Source organism: Lytechinus variegatus, chromosome 2 (genome assembly GCF_018143015.1).
Source record: "Lytechinus variegatus isolate NC3 chromosome 2, Lvar_3.0, whole genome shotgun sequence".
NCBI lineage: Eukaryota > Metazoa > Echinodermata > Echinoidea > Temnopleuroida > Toxopneustidae > Lytechinus > Lytechinus variegatus.
In genome coordinates, this window is record NC_054741.1 from 81,715,740 (window position 1) to 81,723,919 (window position 8,180).

Below are 8,180 nucleotides of genomic sequence, written 5' to 3' on the forward strand. Positions count from 1 at the left end.
GGGCTATTTAGACAATTTTTTAATTGAAAAAGGTATTTTTTTCAAGGGGCCCCCAGGGATATCCCGACGGCCTAGCCAGGGTAATCACCTATCCTAACTTGTAGAACTCGATTCGGGCAACAAGATAAACACCTGCTTGACCCGCGCATGCACATTAAGGGGGCTGAAATTAACAAAATTAAAGGAATAAAGGGCTATTTAGACCATTTTTTAATTAAAAAAGGATTTTTTTCAAGGGGCCCCCAGGGATATCCCGACGGCCTAGCCAGGGTAACCACCTATCCTAACTTGTAGAACTCGATTCGGGCAACAAGATAAACACCTGCTTGACCCGCGCATGCACATTAAGGGGGCTCAAATTAACAAAATTAAAGGGAATAAAGGGCTATTTTGACCATTTTTTAATTAAAAAAATATTTTTTTCAAGGGGCCCCCAGGGATATCCCGACGGCCTAGCCAGGGTAACCACCTATCCTAACTTGTAGAACTCGATTCGGGCAACAAGATAAACACCTGCTTGACCCGGCGCATGCACATTAAGGGGGCTCAAATTAACAAAATTAAAGGGAATAAAGGGCTATTTAGACCATTTTTTAATTAAAAAAGGATTTTTTTCAAGGGGCCCCCAGGGATATCCCGACGGCCTAGCCAGGGTGACCACCTATCCTAACTTGTAGAACTCGATTCGGGCAACAAGATAAACAATTGCTTGACCCGGCGCATGCACATTAAGGGGGCTCAAATTAACAAAATTAAAGGGAATAAAGGGCTATTTAGACCATTTTTTAATTAAAAAAAGTATTTTTTTCAAGGGGCCCCCAGGGATATCCCGACGGCCTAGCCAGGGTGACCCCCTATCCTAACTTGTAGAACTCGATTCGGGCAACAAGATAAACACCTGCTTGACCCGGCGCATGCACATTAAGGGGGCTCAAATGAACAAAATTAAAGGGAATAAAGGGCTATTTAGACCATTTTTTAATTAAAAAAAGCATTTTTTTCAAGGGCCCCCAGGGATATCACGACGGCCTAGCAAGGGTGACCACCTGTCCTAACTTGTAGAACTTGATTCGGGCAACAAGGTAAACACCTGCCTGACCCAGCGCATGCACATTTAGGGGGCTCAAATTAACAAAATTAAAGGGAATAAAGGGCTATTTAGACCATTTTTTAATTAAAAAAAGTATTTTTTTCAAGGGGCCCCCAGGGATATCCCGACGGCCTAGCCAGGGTAACCACCTATCCTAACTTGTAGAACTCGATTCGGGCAACAAGATAAACACCTGCTTGACCCGGCGCATGCACATTAAGGGGGCTCAAATTAACAAAATTAAAGGGAATAAAGGGCTATTTTGAACATTTTTCAATTAAAAAAAATATTTTTTTCAAGGGGCCCCCAGGGATATCCCGACGGCCTAGCCAGGGTGACCCTCTATCCTAACTTGTAGAACTCGATTCGGGCAACAAGATAAACACCTGCTTGACCCGGCGCATGCACATTAAGGGGGCTCAAATTAACAAAATTAAAGGGAATAAAGGGCTATTTAGACCATTTTTTTTATTAAAAAAAGTATTTTTTTCAAGGGGCCCCCAGGGATATCCCGACGGCCTAGCCAGGGTGACCACCTATCCTAACTTGTAGAACTCGATTCGGGCAACAAGATAAACACCTGCTTGACGCGGCGCATGCACATTAAGGGGGCTCAAATTAACAAAATTAAAGGGAATAAAGGGCTATTTAGACCATTTTTTAATTAAAAAAAGTATTTTTTTCAAGGGGCCCCCAGGGATATCCCGACGGCCTAGCCAGGGTGACCACCTATCCTAACTTGTAGAACTCGATTCGGGCAACAAGATAAACACCTGCTTGACCCGGCGCATGCACATTAAGGGGGCTCAAATTAACAAAATTAAAGGGAATAAAGGGCTATTTAGACCATTTTTTAATTAAAAAAAGTATTTTTTTCAAGGGGCCCCCAGGGATATCCCGACGGCCTAGCCAGGGTAACCACCTATCCTAACTTGTAGAACTCGATTCGGGCAACAAGATAAACACCTGCTTGACCCGGCGCATGCACATTAAGGGGGCTCAAATTAACAAAATTAAAGGGAATAAAGGGCTATTTAGACCATTTTTTTAAATTAAAAAAGTATTTTTTTCAAGGGCCCCCAGGGATATCCCGACGGCCTAGCCAGGGTAACCACCTATCCTAACTTGTAGAACTTGATTCGGGCAACAAGATAAACACCTGCTTGACCCGGTGCATGCACATTTAGGGGGCTCAAATTAACAAAATTAAAGGGAATAAAGGGCTATTTAGACCATTTTTTTTATTAAAAAAGTGTTTTTTTCAAGGGGCCCCCAGGGATATCCCAACGGCCTAGCCAGGGTAACCACCTATCCTAACTTGTAGAACTTGATTCGGGCAACAAGATAAACACCTGCTTGATCCGGCGCATGCACATTAAGGGGGCTCAAATTAACACAATTAAAGGGAATAAAGGGCTATTTAGACCATTTTTTTTTATTAAAAAGTGTTTTTTTCAAGGGGCCCCCAGGGATATCCCGACGGCCTAGCCAGGGTAACCACCTATCCTAACTTGTAGAACTTGATTCGGGCAACAAGATAAACACCTGCTTGACCCGGCGCATGCACATTAAGGGGGCTCAAATGAACAAAATTAAAGGGAATAAAGGGCTATTTAGACCATTTTTTAATTAAAAAAGGTATTTTTTTCAAGGGGCCCCCAGGGATATCCCGACGGCCTAGCCAGGGTAATCACCTATCCTAACTTGTAGAACTCGATTCGGGAAACAAGATAAATACCTGCTTGACCCGGCGCATGCACATTAAGGGGCTCAAATGAACAAAATTAAAGGGAATAAAGGGCTATTTAGACCATTTTTTAATTAAAAAAAGTATTTTTTTCAAGGGGCCCCCAGGGATATCCCGACGGCCTAGCCAGGGTGACCACCTATCCTAACTTGTAGAACTTGATTCGGGCAACAAGATAAACACCTGCTTGACCCGGCGCATGCACATTAAGGGGGCTCAAATTAACAAAATTAAAGGGAATAAAGGGCTATTTAGACCATTTTTTAATTAAAAAAAGTATTTTTTCAAGGGGCCCCCAGGGATATCCCGACGGCCTAGCAAGGGTGACCACCTGTCCTAACTTGTAGAACTTGATTCGGGCAACAAGGTAAACACCTGCCTGACCCAGCGCATGCACATTTAGGGGGCTCAAATTAACAAAATTAAAGGGAATAAAGGGCTATTTAGACCATTTTTTTTATTTAAAAAAGTATTTTTTCCAAGGGGCCCCCAAGGGATATCCCGACGGCCTAGCCAGGGTAACCACCTATCCTAACTTGTAGAGCTTGATTCAGGCAACAAGATAAACACCTGCCTGACCCGGCGCATGCACATTAAAGGGGCTCAAATGAACAAAATTAAAGGGAATAAAGGGCTATTTTGACCATTTTTTTATTTTAAAAAAGTATTTTTTTTCAAGGGGCCCCCAGGGATATCCCGACGGCCTAGCCAGGGTAACCACCTATCCTAACTTGTAGAACATGATTCGGGCAACAAGATAAACACCTGCTTGATCCGGCGCATGCACATTAAGGGGGCTCAAATTAACACAATTAAAGGGAATAAAGGGCTATTTAGACCATTTTTTTATTAAAAAAGTGTTTTTTTCAAGGGCCCCCAGGGATATCCCGACGGCCTAGCCAGGGTAACCACCTATCCTAACTTGTAGAACTTGATTCGGGAAACAAGATAAACACCTGCCTGACCCGACGCATGCACATTAAGGGGGCTCAAATTAACAAAATTAAAGGGAATAAAGGGCTATTTAGACAATTTTTTTATTTAAAAATAGTATTTTTTTTCAAGGGGCCCCCAGGGATATCCCGACGGCCTAGCCAGGGTAACCACCTATCCTAACTTGTAGAACTTGATTCGGGAAACAAGATAAACACCTGCCTGACCCGACGCATGCACATTAAGGGGGCTCAAATTAACAAAATTAAAGGGAATAAAGGGCTATTTAGACCATTTTTTTATTAAAAAAAAGTATCTTTTTGAAGGGGCCCCAGGGATATCCCGACGGCCTAGCCAGGGTAACCACCTATCCTAACTTGTAGAACTCGATTCGGGCAACAAGATAAACACCTGCTTGACCTGGCGCATGCACATTAAGGGGGCTCAAATTAACAAAATTAAAGGGAATGAAGGGCTATTTAGACCATTTTTTTATTAAAAAAGTATTTTTTTCAAGGGCCCCCAGGGATATCCCGACGGCCTAGCCAGGGTAACCACCTATCCTAACTTGTAGAACTTGATTCGGGCAACAAGATAAACACCTGCTTGACCCGGCGCATGCACATTAAGGGGGCTCAAATTAACAAAATTAAAGGGAATAAAGGGCTATTTAGACCATTTTTTTTTATTAAAAAAGTGTTTTTTTCAAGGGGCCCCCAGGGATATCCCGACGGCCTAGCCAGGGTAACCACCTATCCTAACTTGTAGAACTTGATTCGGGCAACAAGATAAACACCTGCTTGACCCGGCGCATGCACATTAAGGGGGCTCAAATTAACAAAATTAAAGGGAATAAAGGGCTATTTAGACCATTTTTTTATTAAAAAAGTGTTTTTTTCAAGGGGCCCCCAGGGATATCCCGACGGCCTAGCCAGGGTAACCACCTATCCTAACTTGTAGAACTTGATTCGGGCAACAAGATAAACACCTGCTTGACCCGGCGCATGCACATTAAGGGGGCTCAAATTAACAAAATTAAAGGGAATAAAGGGCTATTTAGACAATTTTTTCATTTAAAAATAGTATTTTTTTTCAAGGGGCCCCCAGGGATATCCCGACGGCCTAGCCAGGGTAACCACCTATCCTAACTTGTAGAACTTGATTCGGGAAACAAGATAAACACCTGCCTGACCCGACGCATGCACATTAAGGGGGCTCAAATTAACAAAATTAAAGGGAATAAAGGGCTATTTAGACCATTTTTTTATTAAAAAAAAGTATTTTTTTCAAGGGGCCCCCAGGGATATCCCGACGGCCTAGCCAGGGTAACCACCTATCCTAACTTGTAGAACTTGATTCGGGCAACAAGATAAACACCTGCTTGACCCGGCGCATGCACATTAAGGGGGCTCAAATTAACAAAATTAAAGGGAATAAAGGGCTATTTAGACCATTTTTTATTAAAAAAGTATTTTTTTCAAGGGGCCCCCAGGGATATCCCGACGGCCTAGCCAGGGTAACCACCTATCCTAACTTGTAGAACTTGATTCGGGCAACAAGATAAACACCTGCTTGACCCGGCGCATGCACATTAAGGGGGCTCAAATTAACAAAATTAAAGGGAATAAAGGGCTATTTAGACCATTTTTTTTATTAAAAAAGTGTTTTTTTCAAGGGGCCCCCAGGGATATCCCGACGGCCTAGCCAGGGTAACCACCTATCCTAACTTGTAGAACTTGATTCGGGCAACAAGATAAACACCTGCCTGACCCGACGCATGCACATTAAGGGGGCTCAAATTAACAAAATTAAAGGGAATAAAGGGCTATTTAGACAATTTTTTTATTTAAAAATAGTATCTTTTTCAAGGGGCCCCAGGGATATCCCGACGGCCTAGCCAGGGTAACCACCTATCCTAACTTGTAGAACTTGATTCGGGCAACAAGATAAACACCTGCTTGACCCGGCGCATGCACATTAAGGGGGCTCAAATTAACAAAATTAAAGGGAATAAAGGGCTATTTAGACCATTTTTTTTTATTAAAAAAGTATCTTTTTCAAGGGGCCCCCAGGGATATCCCGACGGCCTAGCCAGGGTAACCACCTATCCTAACTTGTAGAACTTGATTCGGGCAACAAGATAAACACCTGCCTGACCCGGCGCATGCACATTAAGGGGGCTCAAATTAACAAAATTAAAGGGAATAAAGGGCTATTTAGACAATTTTTTTTCTTTAAAAGAAGTATCTTTTTCAAGGGGCCCCAGGGTTTTTTTTTCCGACGGCCTAGCCAGGGTAACCACCTATCCTAACTTTTAAAACTTGATTTGGGCAACAAGATAAACACCTGCTTGACCCGGCGCATGCACATTAAGGGGGCTCAAATTAACAAAATTAAAGGGAATAAAGGGCTATTTAGACCATTTTTTTATTTTAAAAAAGTATTTTTTTTCAAGGGGCCCCAGGGTTTTTTTTTTCCGACGGCCTAGCCAGGGTAACCACCTATCCTAACTTGTAAAACTTGATTGGGGCAGCAAGATAAACACCTGTTTGACCCGGCGCATGCACATTAAGGGGGCTCAAATTAACACAATTAAAGGGATAAAGGGCTATTTAGACCATTTTTTAATTAAAAAGAGTATTTTTTTCAAGGGGCCCCCAGGATATCCCGACGGCCTAGCCAGGGTGACCCCCTATCCTAATTTGTAGAACTTGATTCGGGCAACAAGATAAACACCTGCCTGACCCGGCGCATGCACATTAAGGGGCTCAAATGAACAAAATTAAAGGGAATAAAGGGCTATTTAGACCATTTTTTAATTAAAAAAGGTATTTTTTTCAAGGGGCCCCCAGGGATATCCCGACGGCCTAGCCAGGGTAATCACCTATCCTAACTTGTAGAACTCGATTCGGGAAACAAGATAAATACCTGCTTGACCCGGCGCATGCACATTAAGGGGGCTCAAATGAACAAAATTAAAGGGAATAAAGGGCTATTTAGACCATTTTTTAATTAAAAAAAGTATTTTTTTCAAGGGGCCCCCAGGGATATCCCGACGGCCTAGCCAGGGTGACCACCTATCCTAACTTGTAGAACTTGATTCGGGCAACAAGATAAACACCTGCTTGACCCGGCGCATGCACATTAAGGGGCTCAAATGAACAAAATTAAAGGGAATAAAGGGCTATTTAGACCATTTTTTAATTAAAAAAAGTATTTTTTCAAGGGGCCCCCAGGGATATCCCGACGGCCTAGCAAGGGTGACCACCTGTCCTAACTTGTAGAACTTGATTCGGGCAACAAGGTAAACACCTGCCTGACCCAGCGCATGCACATTTAGGGGGCTCAAATTAACAAAATTAAAGGGAATAAAGGGCTATTTAGACCATTTTTTTTATTAAAAAAGTATTTTTTCCAAGGGGCCCCCAAGGGATATCCCGACGGCCTAGCCAGGGTAACCACCTATCCTAACTTGTAGAGCTTGATTCAGGCAACAAGATAAACACCTGCCTGACCCGGCGCATGCACATTAAAGGGGCTCAAATGAACAAAATTAAAGGGAATAAAGGGCTATTTTGACCATTTTTTTATTTTAAAAAAGTATTTTTTTTCAAGGGGCCCCCAGGGATATCCCGACGGCCTAGCCAGGGTAACCACCTATCCTAACTTGTAGAACATGATTCGGGCAACAAGATAAACACCTGCTTGATCCGGCGCATGCACATTAAGGGGGCTCAAATTAACACAATTAAAGGGAATAAAGGGCTATTTAGACCATTTTTTTATTAAAAAAGTGTTTTTTTCAAGGGGCCCCCAGGGATATCCCGACGGCCTAGCCAGGGTAACCACCTATCCTAACTTGTAGAACTTGATTCGGGAAACAAGATAAACACCTGCCTGACCCGACGCATGCACATTAAGGGGGCTCAAATTAACAAAATTAAAGGGAATAAAGGGCTATTTAGACAATTTTTTTATTTAAAAATAGTATTTTTTTTCAAGGGGCCCCCAGGGATATCCCGACGGCCTAGCCAGGGTAACCACCTATCCTAACTTGTAGAACTTGATTCGGGAAACAAGATAAACACCTGCCTGACCCGACGCATGCACATTAAGGGGGCTCAAATTAACAAAATTAAAGGGAATAAAGGGCTATTTAGACCATTTTTTTATTAAAAAAAAGTATCTTTTTCAAGGGGCCCCCAGGGATATCCCGACGGCCTAGCCAGGGTAACCACCTATCCTAACTTGTAGAACTCGATTCGGGCAACAAGATAAACACCTGCTTGACCCGGCGCATGCACATTAAGGGGGCTCAAATTAACAAAATTAAAGGGAATAAAGGGCTATTTAGACCATTTTTTTATTAAAAAAGTATTTTTTTCAAGGGGCCCCCAGGGATATCCCGAC